Source organism: Glycine max, chromosome 11, assembly GCF_000004515.6.
Source record: "Glycine max cultivar Williams 82 chromosome 11, Glycine_max_v4.0, whole genome shotgun sequence".
NCBI classification, from domain to species: Eukaryota; Viridiplantae; Streptophyta; class Magnoliopsida; order Fabales; family Fabaceae; genus Glycine; species Glycine max.
Genome location: NC_038247.2, coordinates 32,487,695 through 32,505,110, shown reverse-complemented (window position 1 = coordinate 32,505,110; position 17,416 = coordinate 32,487,695). Strand labels below are relative to the sequence as shown.

The window sequence follows — 17,416 nt, the reverse complement described above, 5'->3', positions numbered from 1 at the left end:
AAAATGTTGAATCTCAAGTACCCATGAAGATTGAAAGTTACAAATCTTTGCTGCTATGTAGAAATATGAGTCAATCTTTGAGAAAGAAGAATAGAACACAAAAAAAAAAAAAAGTCTTGTCAAATGTGAAGGAGCAGAGGTCAAAACAAAGTTCATTTTTTTGTGGAATATTTTACCCCCCCAAAAAAACTCAAACAACAATGTTTTCGGGGCAAAAATTGATTTTTAAAATGGATATAATTGTTGCACCGCTACGGCATGTGAAAAGCCGTTACTATAGTTGCAATGGCTGCTATTGAAAAATGCCCAACCATTGGAATCTTATAGCGGTCCAGGGAAGCTCCACTTAACTATAGCGAACTATTGACTACTATGGTCATTTGTACACCAAATATTGTCCATTTAAATAGGTATTCAGCAATATCCAAATGCAAAGATATCATACCGAGCTAGTGATGTCATAGACAATGATAGCAGCAGCAACACCTCTGTAATACATGGGAGCCAAGCTATGGTACCTCTCTTGTCCTGTTGTGTCCCAAGTCTCAAACTTTACCGTCGCGTCATTTATTGCCAGTGCCTACGAAAAGAACGCTGCCCCTATTGTTGATTCCTGTCACCACAAAAGACAACATAAAGTAAAAAATTCAGCAACACAATCTCCACGTTTCCATAAGTTCAAGACTCATCAGGCACAAAACAACAACTCTCACAAGTCAAAACCCAAAATCATCAACACACAATTACAAACAGAAGAAAAATACCATCTCCCCCACCACACACCACTATTTAGGCATCATTCAAAGCTTATAACAACCAACACTTCCTAATCACTACCATCATAACCTCCATGGTCAAATCAGGTTGTGACCAACCTAAATTCCTCACATTCTCTATAATATTTTTTAACAAAATAATTTGAAACAACATAACCCCATTATTGATCGGCCAATTTTATAGCCGAATCAGCATAAATTAGTTGAACTCAACATACACCCATGATGAAAAACGTGAAAATGTAGTGGAAATTGTTGGTCTCTAGTTATGGAATTTTTTCTTCCTCGTGGAATAATAAAATTTTTCTATTTCAGTTTTTTTTCTTTGCTTGTTGCAAAAAAATAGAAACTTTAGGGGTAAAAATGTTGAATCTCAAGTACCCATGAAGATTGAAAGTTACAAACCTTTGCTGCTGTGCAGAAATATGAGTCAATGTTAGTATGCTGGATACTTCCTCGCGGGTGACGTTGCAAAACCACGGAGCAGTGAAAACTGCTTTAACTTGGAACAACAAAATAGCGAAGAAAAGAGGATCAGTGTTACTACCAAAAGGAAGCAAACATGCATAACAGCAAAAAAAAAAAAAAAACCTTGCCTGTTGGATGCTTCTTCGCAGTCACGTTGCACAAACACCAAGCTGAAGAAAACTGAAGAAGGAAGAGATGGGTTTTCTCAATAGGAAAAGAACATTCAAGGCAAGATCAGTGTTACTACCAAAAGGAAGCAAACATGCATAACAACAAAGCAAAAAAAAACCTTGGATGCTGGATCCTTCTTCGCGGTCACGTTGCACAACCAACAAGCTGAAGAAAATTGAAGAAGGAATAGATGAGTTTCTCAACAGGACATTTCAATTGAGACCATACTTTGCAAGCGTGGTGCAGAGTGCAAGCATGACAGCAGACGGCTGGAGAGCGAGGCACATGATTGAGGAAGAGAAAGAGAAGATTGAGGAAAAGAGAGTAACGGGGAGAAAATTGAGGAAGAGAAAGAGAAATGGAGAGAGAAGACAATATTAAGTGGAATTAAATGGGGAGTTGAAATTTGCCAATTAGGAAGTGACACGTGGCCGGGGGCAAAATGACCAAAAAACCAAAAAAAGTGTCACGTATTGCAGCCTTAGATAGGGGTATTTTTTATTTTTTCAAGTACTTCTCTTTTATTAGATAGTATATAGAAGGAGAAGGGTGAAGGTATTTTTGGGATTTAAAATAGATGATGGATAGTTTTGGAAGAAAATAAAAGAAAACGAGGAGCAAATTAAATGTACATTAGGTTCCATTTTTTTTTTTATCATTACACGTTCTATATATTTTTTTGCCTTAATTATTTTATCATTATGTTACATAATTATTTTAGTCTTAATTTTCTATCAATTCAAATTTAATCTTATATAAATAAAATTTGAAAAATAGAATGAAGTTTCTCTAAAATTCTTAGATATGTATTTGTTTTGTTTACTTCAAGCACTTTCCACTACGTAAGAATACTTTTAAATTTATGAATATTTATTTTTGTGATATATTTAGATATTTCTTCCATTTGATTATCAATATTTCTTTACCAAAATTAATAAAATATATTACGAAACAAAGTTTTTAAAAATATCAATTATTTAGTATTTGGTTATTTTGTTCAAAATATCTTCATTTTTATTTTATTTGTCTAATTTAGTTTTATTTAATAAAGAGATAAATTGTGATATTAGTTACATTTAGTGTAAAATTTTGATAATTATAATCAAGTTAATAAAATAGAATTTTAAATTAGGTTTATGCATAATAGTTTACTGAAGCTAGTATGTTTTAATTGACTTAATTATATTCAATTTCATTAATCTTAATATTTAACATGTTCATATATATTTAATTATTAATCAAATATCCAAATAAGGTAGAAAAAAGCCAAACGATGTATCTTAATTTTATTTCAAGTTTTATATAGAAATGTTTATCATTTATTTTAATTTATTGACAAATGATTGGTTTTTACTTTTATAAATCTTAAATGTTATTAATTTTTCTTATCAACGATTTATTTTCAACCTAAATATATTAGTGTTTACTATTTAATTTTATTCAAATCTTAAATTTTATAATAATAATAATAATAATAATAATAATAATAATAATATAAAAACAACGTTATTTCATAATGTTCAATTATAAGACATTGTATGATTTTCAAGAATAAATATAACATTTAAAAAAAAATCAATACTCATGAACTATCATAAATAAACAATAATTGTAGAAACATATCGTCTTTCTTAATTCACTGAAAATGAAAAAAAATTATCATGTAATAATATTTATAAATTAGCAACAAGTATAATTAATATTTGTATATACAAATATTCCTTATTATAATTAAATTATAAGATATAAAGTCTGAATCATATACTAATTTCTATAGATAAATAACTTTAAAAAGTAAAAACAATGAAATTAAATTCAAAGAACAAATAATAATAATAATAATTATTATTATTATTATTATTATAATATTAGACAAATCTTATTGTATAATTTGACCCATACAATTTATGTAATGGTGAGATTAACCAACTCAAAACTTCAATAATATAACATAATTAAAAATATTATCATAAAAAATTTAAGTAAAAATTATTTTTAATATAAATAAATTTAAAACTATTTCTTATAAACACACAATAATAACACAAAAAAAGTCCTTTTATAACGTCCAATTACAAGACATTGTATAATTTTAATGATTTTAAATAATAAATATAACATCTTAAAAAATAAGAAATATTCATTAAGTATCATAAATATAAAATAATTGTAATGTATATAATAATAGTGTAATTATTATTATTAATATCATCTTTATAAATTTACTAAAACTGGGAAAATCATTACTACAAAAGAAATAAGATAAAAAATAATAACATATAAAAAGTAGCATGTCATAGTATTTAAAAATGAGAAACTAGTATACTTAATATTTTTTATATACAAATTATCCTTATTATAATTTAATTATAACACGCAAAGTCTGAATCATATTATAACTCTCATAGATAAATAACTTTAAAATATAAAAGTAATGAAACTAATGTCAAACAACAAATAATAATAATAATAGAAAAATTTTATTGCATCGGAACTATACAATTTATATCATGATGAGGTTAACCAACTCAAAATTTTAACCATATAATATAATTAAAAAATTATCTTCAAAATAAATTAAATCATCATATTGAAATAATTAAAAGTTAAATATATTTATAAAAAATTATACAATTTCAAAAAATTTAAATACACTTTAATTTTTAATATAAATAAATTTTAAAATATTTCTTATAAACACATAAAAATAAAGTACAATTAAAATGATATCCACAACTACAAAAGGAAACATTCAAATTAAAATAATTATATATTAAAATTATTATATGTGCATTCTTTTTTATTTATACTTTTGAAATATGAATTACATTATTATTTTAATAAAAGAATAAATTTAAAAGGACTTAATATTCTTTAAGACAATATCTATTCAATTAAAAATACAATTAATTACCTTGTTCAATTTTTACTATTACGTAAAAAGAATTTAACCCTGTTAAATTAACATTAATTTTGACAAAAATCAATTTTTCAAATATATGGTGGTATTTTTATAAATAAAATATTATTGTTAACATCAATTTTTAAAAAATTAATATTTTTTGTTTCTTCCACACTCCTGTCAAAAAAAAAAAATTGAGAGGAAGAAAAAAACATCAATGTTTTTTGTTTTCTCCACCCATATAAAAAAATGAGAGAGAGAACTCGAAGAGAGAAGGCGCAGGTCTGGAACCCTAATCAATTTATTTCCTCATATATCATTTTTTAAGGGGAAAGACAAGGGAAAGATCCAAACACTACTAAAAAAAAAGCTTTCTACATCGCCCCATTAACATCGGTTATTGCTAAAACCGATGTTAACAAAAGCGCGGTGACATTTTTGTAATTAAATGGAGTTACTTAACATCGGTTTTAGCAAAACCGATGTTAATATGATGTTAAGATGAATATGGTAACATCGGTTTCGGAAAAACCGATGTTAACTTCATAGAGTAAACATCGGTTTTGAGAAAGCCGATGTTAAGGAGTTGATTTTAACATCGGTTTGTTAAAAAACCGATGTAATGTATTTGATGTTAACATCGGTTTTTACAAAACCGATGTTAACTATATTCAGTTAACATTGGTTATCCATAAAAAACCGATGTTGTTATGTTTATAAGTTAAAAATTGAGATTTCACAAGCCGCGCGCGCTCGAAAACCTTGCCCTCCCTCTTCTCTTTGTCATCCTCCTGCCTGAAATTGCTTTTCTCTTTCTCCTTCCACCTGAAATCTGCCAGAAACTGCTCCCTCGACACCCACATTGTCCTCGCTCGAACCCACAGAACCCCCTTACACTGCTGGAAAACCCACATTGTCCTCGCTCGAACCCCATAGAACCCACATTGTCCTCGCTCGAAGAAAACCCTACATACACTGTTGCTACTAGGGTGTTGAAACACTCGTGGATGCTCAAAGCTCAAAGCTTTCTCCGCAAGGTACGTAGGTCAACTTCGTGTATGCTAAGTTTCTGTGGGTGTTCATGTTTTATTGATGATAATAATAATAATAATAATACATATTCATTTTACACAAAAGCACAAGATGACAAAAGTACAATGCAGAACAGTGGGGTCACCCTAAGGGCTGAATCTCAACACTTTGCAAGTGTCAATGATGCCAATCCCTGTGTAGCTTCCATCCCTTACTTTGGGTTCATTGATGAAATTTGGGAGCTTAACTATGTGAAATTTACGGTATGTGTTTTCAAATGGAAATGGGTTGACAACAACACCGGTGTGCGCATCGATGATATAGGATTTACGCTAGTAGACCTAAAGAAACTTGGTTACCACAATGACCCTTTCATCATGGCAGAACAAGCTAGACAAGTATTTTACGTGGAAGACCCTTGTGATGAAAGGTGGTGCGTGGTTCTGCAGGGCAAAACAATTGGTGTTAATGTAGAAGATGATGATTCATACATGGACACCTATGTTAATCCTTTGACCGCACAAATCACTCCTAACGTTGTCGGAGAAGAAGAAGCTGACGACGTTCATGCTAATCGTAATGATCATGGTGAAGGAGAATTGATTAACATTGTCTAATGTAATTTTCTGCAGAGACAGAGGTCAACAAAGCAAGTAAGTCACAACTACATTTTTTTTTCTGATTGAGGCATCGATATTTTGTTTTACATGGCATCCTTAGGACTTCATACAGCTCATGTTTGTCGCCAGTTTCATCATCCACCACCCTTACCTTATCTGGCTTCTCACGTTTATTGTTGTTAAACCCATATTTATGCTTTCTTCCCTTCATGTCTTGTTTTATCACAACTTTAGCCGAATCTCCTATCTTCAGCATAGTTGAATCTCCTGTCTTATTCTCCAATGACACACTTTGATGACCTGTATCTCTTTTCTTCATATGTTCTAGTGCTTCAGCTTCATAATGCATAAAGCAATCTGAATTTTCTAGTGATCACCAAAGGCTTCTGCATCAGCATTGACACTCTCCACCCTCTTTGCTTTATGCTTATGTGCTGCATTCCGTGCTTCCTCCTTATAAATCTCACATTTATTAGAGGTTGCACTAGAACGATCAGCACCAATCTATGCTTCTTCCTCGTCTACTATCTCAATATCTTTCCTTTCAACTTTTGTTTTGTAAATTACAGTGTAGTTTACAAAAGCAAAGGTGAAACGAAAGATATTGAGCTAGTAGAGGAGGAAGAGGCACGAATTGGTGCTGATTCTTCTAGTGCAACCTCTAATAAATCTCAGAATTATAAGGAGGAAGCACGAAATACAGCACAAAAGCATAAAGCAAAGAGGGTGGAGAGTGTCAATGCTGATGCAGAAGCCTTTGGCGATCACTGGAAAGTTCAGATTGCTCTATGCATTCTGAAGCTGAAGCACTAGAACATATGAAGAAAAGAGATGCAGGCCATCAAAGTGTGTCATTGGAGAATAAGACAAGAGATTCAACTATGCTGAAGATAGGAGATTCGGCTAAATTTGTGATAAAGCAAGACATGAAGGGAAGAAGGCATAAATATGGGTTTAACAACAATAAACGTGAGAAGCCAGAGAAGGTAAGGGTGGTGGATGATGAAACTGGCGACAAACATCAGTTGGATGAAGTCCTAAGGATGCCATCTACATGTGTATTTCTCAAGATATAGTATTTATGTTCCATCACGCATCCATTGACTGCTGATTACATGTAATAGACTTTTTTTAACATGCTTGCCCCAAATCAAATCATAATTCAATGTTTACTGCACAACACGCCACTAAAATTTGCTATGTACAAAATGACACCAACCCCAATCAACCCCTCCCCTGGTAACCCCCAATTTCATTCCTTCATCATTCAAGGTCTTCATGTCATTCCTTCCCCGAGACTTTGAAGTACTGTTGTCAATGATTTCTCTACAATTCCAAAAATCTAAGAAAAGTTTGCTTGCATTCACCCCACTTTGACATCCTTTAAATCCCATGGAAATCTAGCTTTGAGTGCACACTATGTAGTCTTGGCATGTCTACGATTATTGTTACTTATGCTACACAGTAATTTTATTTCATGTCTTGAAACAAATTTAAAGCACAAGTATCACAACACATCATCAACCTTAATTTGTTATTAGACTATTGATTTATCATACTTTTTCATTACTATTACATCTTATCCTGTTTTGAATCACAATTAAAAAGAACAACTAAATCACTTATGACTTATCCTCTTTTGATTAATCCTATTTTGTATGTTGTTGTATGTTATTGTATAAAATATCATGGGTTCTCCACCTGCCTCCCCTCCTCCTCCTCCTGCTCTTTCGGACGCATCGGCTTCGCCGTCTGCCGTGAAGCGGACACGCAAAGCCTCACGTCTACGATCATTGTCTACTAGACCACCGGGTGCTGAGAGACCAGTGGTCCATGTTGATCCAGCTACCGGCAAGGCCGACGGTCCCCACAGGAAGAAATTAAGAACATATTTGGGGATTGTGGTGCGTGATAAGGTGGACGTGACCTACGAGAATTGGAAGGAGGTCCCTACTGCTCAGAAGGACCTGATTTGGGAAGATATTCAGGTATTTTTCTTTTCTTATTTGATTTTGTTTAATTAATAGCCAAAAAATACATTATTGTAACAAATAAACTTTATTTGATGTTGTCAGGCGGAATTTGATATCCCAAAGGCTTCTAATAGTAGGATGAAAAGGAAGTTACTTCAGACCGTGGGTGAGAGATGGAGACAATTTAAATCAGACCTCACGAGGAAATGGGTCCTTGCAGCCGATCAAGACGGTGTGGAGGACACTGTCTGTGAGAAATACGGCATTAGCAAGGAAAAATGGGCCCAATTTTGCCAGTCTTGCAGAGACCCTTCTTGGGAGGTATGTTCCTTGCCATTTAAGTTGTTTTTAAAAAAACATTATCTTGTTATACTTCATTCTAGCAATTTGAAAGATTATTGTTTTATTTTGGCAGGATGTGCGCAAAAAGGCACAAGCCATCCAGAAGCAGAACACTGCCCCCCACGTTTTGTCTCGTGGGGGTTATGACTATTTGGAGCAGAAGCTCTTGGCTAAGAAGACGAAGAAGAAGCTGGAGGAAGCTACACACTCAGGAAGCATTGATGGCGTCATCGACCCTCCATCCCCAGTCAGACGCCACGTGAAGTGGAAGATGTCCCGCACGAAGAAAACAGGGGAGATGACGACTGAGGCCGCAAAGGAAATCGTTGAGAAGATTGTAAGTCATTTTCAACTAAACATTACAATTATATTTTAATATTTTGTGAATACCATGTACCACTATGTGTTTTCTGTGCAGGATTCCTTTGAGGAGCAGGCCACACAGGGATCCTTCATCCCCCATGGACGTCAGGATGTTCTCACCGTTGCTATTGGAGGTCCAGAGCACCCTGGACGTGTCCGTGCTGCTGGAGCCGGTGTCACCATCAGGCAATACTTTGGATCAGCTCCACGGATGTCCCACAGCTCTTCCTCCCTGCCTCTCGAAGAATTGCAGCAGTCGACCCAGCAAATCAGGGACCAGCTAGAGGAGTCCATCACAGAAAAAGTGATGCGGCAGCTCATGGCATCATTCAGCCAAATGCAGTCCCAAATTCAGTCCCAGATGCAATCTCAGGGACTTGCATTGCCTCTCGACCCTCTGGTTGGCCCCTCTGGTCCCTGAGTAAGCACAAAGGGGAGTTGTGTTGATCCCTCAGGAAACGATCCTGAGACGGGTGACTCTGATAGGTGCTGCTTGTACATAGAAACAGATCCTGCCCACCTGGTTGCCATGGGGAGAGTTTATGAGGGATCCAATGTTGTTGATAACATTCCTTTGTTGCCTGGCCAAGTAAAGGTGAGTGTGGAGGAGGTTACAGATGTAGATGCTCCAAATCCTGTACCCACTGATGAGGTTTCCTTAGTGGGGCAGGCACTTCACACCTTCCTTGCTTGGCCGACACATCTGGTCAAGTCTTTATCACAGCAGGTACTTATTGTCCTTACTATATGTTTCTTTTTTTTAAATTAATTCATTAAGCGTGCCTCAAATTAGGCCATTTAACTTTGTTTCATGAACAGGTAGCTGTGTGATCGAGGTCGTACCCGAATCAAATAAATATTAAAATGTAGTAACTAGGAAGTGATCCTAGGTCGTTTCCCAACGAGCAATGATACACCAAATGTTCATAACAGATAGTAGGAAATAGTAACAAATTGGGGGGGGGGGGTTGTTTGCTTTTGTAAATTAAACAGCGAGTAAAATTGAATTAGAAATTATCAGAATTAAAATATGTTGCTTCCCCTTGATTCACAAGCAAGTCTCTTATCCTAGGTTGCGAGAATTTATCCTTTATCAGTTCAACCACTTAATCCAACCTTAAATTAAATTACTAAGCGAAATTTAACATAAAGCATTCATTATGTGATTAAGCATCACACACACCAATTACACATAAATGATCATTAAGCATGAACGTAAATTAAGCGCAGAGACAATTAATCAAGCACTAAGCATGCATGAATTAATAGCAACAAATTCAGAGTAATTAGTGAAGAGGAAAAACTGAACACAATTTAACAGTAATAATAGAACCTCAAAGAGAACTGTGCTTGATCCTCAAGAGAAAACAACGTTGCGGACTTAGCCTTCTATTAATCAAATAGAGAACAAAATTTTATTGATAAAACTAAAAGTCTGAACTGGAATTGTAAAAAACGAAAATAAAAGAGAAATAGAAGATAGATTAAAACTAAAAACGAAAAATAGAAGAGAGAGAGGAGAGAGAGCTAAACTAGAACCTTAGTGCTGTTATATAGTTTTTCAGCCCCAAAGCTTACAAATCTATTTTAAATCCAAGCCCATAAGTAAAATCAAATCAAATCTAGATAAGATAAGATAAGATCTAGATGAAATAATATCTAGATGAGATCAAATCTAAATAATATCTAGATAAGATAAGATAAGATAAGATCTAATTTTGTAGAATAAATTAGTCTGCCCTCTTCAAGCCCAAGCCCAATTCTGGATTCAAGCCCAAACCCAATTCTAGATTCAAGCCCAATGCTTCATTAATTCCTGAAATTAGATTAAAAACATCAAATTACCTGAATGGGCCCAAATAATAAAACTGCCTCATAAATTTGACAATTAAGACTAATCAGTATTTAAAATGGTGCAAAACGGGTTAAGAAATAGGAGAAAATAATGGCACATCAAAACCCCCCATACTTAGCCTTTTGCACTCCTGGGCAAAATGAAATAAAGAACAAAATCCAAGGATATCAAAGAGAGACAAACAAAAACATTTACATATTTCTCAATGAACATCAAGGAATGAAAGGAATGGGTAACATCTAACAAGAAGAGATCCAAAGAGTCAATACATTCGTGAAAATCATCCAAGCAACCCAATCAAGGCAAAATAGTTAATCAGCTCAATAATGAAAAATGATTAAGCCTCACAAGATATACACTCTATCTCTCAAGTGTCTAGGCTACTGTTTACTCTCGAAGCACCCATGAAAACAAACAGCACATAGACTTTGCAAAATTCTAAAATTGACAAACGACTTGACAACACATGCATATGAGGATCAAAAGGTCTTTAAAGGTTGTAATGGGGCCAAGGACAAGGTAGGGAAGAAAAATATGGAATAAGTAGCTAAATCCCAAAGGAATAGAGGAGCAATGGGGAATAAGTGGAAATTAAGCACAAGTAGTAAACCCAAACCCTCTAATATCAACAAAATCAACCAAGGCTCCCAAATCAAGTTCTCATATCAAGACCTTATTTATTCAACTTCACTTCTTTTCTTCTTTTTTTTTTAAAGAGTACAAAATTGCAAAATTTGCAGCAACTGATTTTTTTTTATTGAACAGTACAAAATTGAAGATTAAAGAAAGAACTAGGCAATATATATATACATCATGCATGGCCAAAATAAAACATTAAGCATGGCCAAAAATCATATCTTCCAATGAAACATATCCCCCCCCCCCCCCCCCACACACACACTTATTCCCAGCTTATTCCCAAAACAATTCCAAAGCTCCAAAATTCCTTAAGGGTAAGGTGATATTATGGTTTTTCACTTAAGGCTTGTAATGAGATTCAAAATAAAGAAAGGGGAAAATAGACTCAAAGGGGCTATCAAAGGAATTAATTCAAGGTAAGTCCATTTGGCTAGAAGCTTATAAGAATGAAATTGCCTAAATCATTTCCAAATATGCATGTGAATTAGGAAGCATCAACAAGAATCAAGCCAAGGCTATTGTGCAAGCAATCAATGGGGCAAAACACACCAAAAGATTATGATGATGGATGGCTCGAATTCTCACAAAGGTAAACTTATCACTTTCAAATTGTGCTTTCAAAACTATCATGACATGTAAAGGAAAAACAAGGATTTCAAGTCACAAAATGTCAAGAGACTTTTATTTTCAGAACAATTACCCATTACTTGAACATATCCTATAATTCAAAGACAAACATGCAAATTTAACACAACAAAACTAACAAAATTAAACTAGAACCCAACAAAACTAACAAAATTAAACTAATTTAACACGACTAACAAAACCAAAACCAAAGAACACACTCCCCCCATACTTAAACAACACATTGTCCTCAATGTGGCACAATTAAAAGATTAAAAGCAATTAAACCATCAAATAGAATCGGACAAATGTAATAAAAGTAAAGAAGGAGATAGGAAAGAAAAACTCCCTAAGTCATGGTAGAGGAAGAGTAGGGTGGAGTAAGGAAGTCTCTTCCACCACTATGTCCACTAAAGAAAGGGTTTGTGAGGAATGGCTTAAGTTGGTGTCCATTGATCTTGAAGCTCTTGTTTATGGAATTGCTTTTGATCTCAACTGTACCATAAGGAAAAACATTAGTAACAACAAAAGGACCAATCCACTTAGACCTTAACTTACCACTCATGAGTCCAAGCTTAGAATTATACAATAACACTTTTTGCCCAACCATGAAGTCCTTCTTAATTATCATGCTATCATGGAACTTCTTGGTCTTTTCTTTGTAGAACTTGGCATTCTCGTAGGCTTCTAGGCGGATCTCATCTAACTCACTCAGTTGCAACTTTCTTTCCTCACCAGCTTGATCCATAGAGAAGTTGTAGGTCTTCACTGCCCAGTATGCTTTGTGCTCAATCTCCACTGGAAGATGACATGCCTTTCCTAAGACAACCCGATAAGGAGGCATTCCTATGGGTGCTTTGTAGGCAGTCCTATGTGCCCAAAGAGCATCATCTAGCCTGGTACTCCAATCTTTCCTGCTTGGTTGCACAATCTTCTCTAAAATTCTCTTGATCTCCCTGTTAGAAATTTTTGCCTGTCCATTGGTTTGGGGGTGGTATGGTGTGGATACCCTGTGGACAACCCCATACTTTTTAGCAAGGCATGCATTGATTTGTTGCAAAAATGGGTTCCTTGATCACTAATGATTGCTTTAGGTACTCCAAACCTGCAAAACAGATTAGATCTAACAAAATCTACAACAACCTTAGCATCATTAGTTCTAGTGGGCTTGGCTTCCACCCATTTTGAAAAATAATCAACTACAAGGAGAATGTAAACATAACCAAAAGATACAGGAAAAAGGGCCCATGAAATCTATACCCCAGACATCAAACACCTCACAGAATAGCATAGGTTGCTGAGGCATTTGTTGTCGCCATGTAAGTGCACTTCCTGCTCTCTAACACTGCTCACAAGTGCTACAAATCTTCCACACATCTTTAAAGATGGTGGGCCAATAAAAGCCACAGTCAAACACTTTGCGGGCTGTCCTTTGAACACCCAGATGACCTCCCGGTGCGAAAGAATGACAGAACTGTATGACTGAGTCAGTCTCATGATCTGGAATGCATCGTCTAATGACCTGATCACTGCACAATTTCCACAAGTAGGGGTCATCCCAAATAAAATGCTTAGCATCACTTTTAATTTTATCTTTTTGGGCCTTAGATGCTAAGGGAGGAAAAATAGAGGCAACTAAATAATTGACAATGTTAGCAAACCAGGGAGTAGAAAGAGAATCAGAAATACTATACAATATATATAAATGATCATCCGAGAAATCATCCCGAATGGGTGAGTCCTCATCAGACACATGTTCGATCCGACTCAAATGATCAACAACTAAATTTTGTGCTCCGCTCCTATCACGGATCTCCAAGTTAAACTCTTGGAGCCAGAGCATCCATTGGATCAACCTAGGCTTTGAATCAGCCTTCTGCAACAAGTACTTTAAAGCTGCATGGTCAGTATAAATAATAATGCGAGTACCAAGCAAATAAGAACGAAATTTTTCAAGAGCAAAAACTATGGCTAGTAGCTCTTTCTCAGTAGTAGTATAATTCGCTTGGGCAACATTTAAAGTCCTAGAAGCATAATATATCACCCTAGGAAATTTATCAATTTTCTGAGCAAGGACAGCCCCCAATGCATAATTTGATGCATCACACATAAGCTCAAAAGGGGTTGTCCAGTCGGGTGCCAGGATGATGGGGATGGTAGTCAGTGCTCTTTTGAGGCAATCAAAAGCCTCTTTTCATTTATCATTAAAGTCAAACTCCACCTCCTTTTGTAAAAAGTTGGATAGTGGAAGGGCTACTTTGCTAAAATCTCTTATAAAGCGCCTGTAGAATCCTGCATGACCAAGAAAAGATCGCACCTCTCGCATGCAAGAGGGGTAAGGCAATTGTGAAATAACAGAAATTTTTGCAGGATCTACTTCAATGCCCTTATTGGAAATAATGTGGCCTAAAACTATACCTTGCTCAACCATAAAATGACATTTTTCAAAATTTAGAACAAGGTTAGTTTCAGTGCATCTATTCAAAACCTTTTCCAGATTATCCAAACAAACATCAAATGAGGATCCATATACAGTGAAATCATCCATAAACACCTCTATGCAATTTTCTAAAAAATCACTAAAAATACTAATCATGCACCGCTGGAAGGTACCAGGGGCATTGCACAGGCCGAAAGGCATCCTCCTATAGGCAAAAGTGCCAAAGGGGCAGGTGAATGTGGTCTTTTCCTGATCCTCAGGAGCAATAGTGATTTGCATATAACCAGAAAAACCATCAAGCAAATAGTTGTGAGATTTACCTGCCAGGCGTTCAAGCATCTGGTCAATGAATGGCAGTGGAAAATGGTCCTTTTTGGTAACCTGGTTCAGCCTCCTATAGTCGATGCATACTCTCCAACTGTTCTGCACCCGAGTAGGAATCAGCTCCTCCTTCTCATTTTTGATCACGGTGAGATCGGTTTTCTTTGGAACTACCTGGACAGGACTCACCCATTGGCTGTAGGAGATAGGATAAATGATTCCAGCTTGCAAAAGCTTGGTTACCTCCTTCTTCACTACATCAAGAATCACCGGGTTGAGTCTTCTCTGTGGCTGTCTTACTGGTTTAGCCCCATCTTCTAAATTTATTCGATGCATACATGTGGATGGGCTAATACCAGGAATGTCCGCCAGGGTCCAGCCTATAGCCTTCTTATGCTTCTTGAGAACTGATAACAGCTTCTCCTCATGCTCATCAACAAGGGAGGCAGATATAATTACTGGAAAACTTTTGCTATCATCCAAGTAAGCATATTTTAAATTTGATGGCAGAGGCTTCAATTCTGGTGTGGATGGCTGGATAGTGATAGAAAGAGATGGTTTCTCAGCCTGTACCTCATAAAGAAAGTCAGAGGTATGTGTACTTCCTAAAACATGGTTAGTTCTATCTGACTCTATAAAATCAATCTCAAGAGGTAAAACATCAACAGACATGTAATCAATATCAAATTCAGATTCACTCTCAGCATCAAATTCAGACATATGATCAAGTACAAATTCAGATTCAATGCATGAAGAGTGACTAGCATGCAGATTAGAATGAAGATCAATCATGTATTCATCAACAATATGGTCAATTATTTCTGCACAAAATATAGAAAGATCTTCAGATGGGTGTTTCATAGCATCAAAAATATTAAAATGAACAGTTATATCACCAAACTCCATAGATAGTGTGCCTGCATATACATCTATCTTAGTTCTAGTAGTTTTCATAAAAGGTCTGCCTAGAATGATGGGAACTGATCCTTTAGAAAATCCCTCCTCCATATTTAAAATATAAAAATCAATAGGAAAAATCAGCTCTCCAACTCTAACTAAGACATCCTCTATGAAACCAGCAGGATAGGCAACACTTCTATTAGCTAAATGAATTACCACATCAGTTGACTGCAAAGGACCTAGACATAGAGAATTAAAAATAGACAGAGGCATAACACTAACAGAAGCTCCTAAATCTAGCATGGCATTGTCAAACTTATTGTTCCTTATAATACAAGGTATGTTGAATGTACCTGGATCTTTACATTTTTCAGGGATTTGGGGAACAAATTTACCAATCAATGCGGAGACATTTCTGCCCATACTAATTCTTTCACTTCCTTTAAGCTTCCGCTTATTAGTGCACAACTCCTTCAAGAATTTAGCATATCTTGGAATTTGCTTTATTGCATCCCGCAGAGGTATGTTTACCTCTACTTTCCTAAATATTTCCAAGATCTTCTTCTCTGCCTCTTCCATTTTTTTGTTGGAAATTGCTCTTGGAGGGAATTGAAGAGGGGTATGCTGCTTCTCTTTAGATTCATCTGCATAGAAATTGTTAGGTAACTTACTCTTTAAATTTTTGTCATAATCTTTTTCTGGAGTAGAGTGAGGTTGGGCAGGTTCATTGGCGGATGAGGAAGATGCTACTGGTTGAGGTCCTTGACATTGCTTTCCTGACCTCAATGTAATGACACTCACATTTTTGGGATTCTGGACAGATTGAGAAGGTAATCTATCAGAATTTTGGGACTATTGTTGATTTAACTGTGTAGCCAACTGTCCCATCTGATTAGTTAAGCTCTGAATGGAGGCTCTGGTCTCTTGCTGAAACTGCATGTTTTGCATAGTCATTTGCCTCACAAGTTCTTCAAGGGAAGGTTGTGGAGGAGCCTCAACTGTTTGCTGTTTCTGGGGCTATTGTTGTTGTTGTTGTTGTTGTTGGATTGGTGGAGGAATGTATGGTATGCTTGGGCCAACAACATTTTGAAAATAAGGCTGTTGCCGTTGTTGTTGTTGTGAAGGATTCGACCATCTAAGGTTGGGATGATTCCTCCATCCGGGATTGTACCTGTTGCTGGAGAGGTCATAGTTATTCTATTGTGGCTGATTTTGCTGCTGAGGTTGAGGAGGTCTGTTGTAGATGCTTGCAGCATAAGCTTCAGGCTGTTCAATTGCTTCAGATTGTTGCACAGAAGGGCAAAGGTCTGTGTGGTGGTCGACAGAGGAGCATAAACCACAGAGTCTGGCGACAGATGCAGATTTTTGATTCATGGCCAGTTGGGTTACCAGGTTAACCAAGGCATCTAGTTTACCTTCAAGCTTCTTAGTCTCACCTAATGAGTTCGTGGCTACTTCATGCACTCCTCTAATGACAATAGCATCACTTCTGGCACTAAATTGCTGGGAGTTTGAAGCCATCTTCTCAATTAAATTTTTGGCTTCAGCAGGGGTCATGTCTCCAAGGGCTCCACCACTGGCAGCATCTATCATACTTCTCTCCATGTTGCTGAGTCCTTCATAAAAATATTGGAGAAGAAGCTGCTCTGAAATCTGGTGGTGAGGGCAACTGGCACATAATTTTTTAAATCTCTCCCAGTATTCATATAGGCTCTCTCCACTGAGTTGTCTAATACCTGAAATATCCTTTCTGATGGTCGTGGTCCTGGAAGCAGGGAAAATATTTTCTAAGAATACTCTCTTAAGGTCATCCCAGCTCGTGATGGACCTTGGAGCAAGGTAATATAGCCAGTCCTTTGCCACTCCCTCTAAAGAATGAGGAAAGACCTTCAGAAATATGTGATCCTCCTGGACATCTTGTGGTTTCATGGTGGAGTAGACAATATGGAATTCTTTCAGATGCTTGTGTGGGTCTTCACCTGCAAAGCCA

General features: G+C 35.8%; 1 non-coding gene across 1 annotated transcript; it reads left to right on the top strand.

The window, feature by feature from the left end:
* Positions 1 to 17,077: 17,077 nt before the first annotated feature.
* LOC112998419 (small nucleolar RNA R71) lies at positions 17,078 to 17,184 on the top strand. Its single transcript, XR_003263520.1, has one exon. It is a non-coding gene; the product is annotated as a small nucleolar RNA R71 (small nucleolar RNA).
* Positions 17,185 to 17,416: the final 232 nt, after the last annotated feature.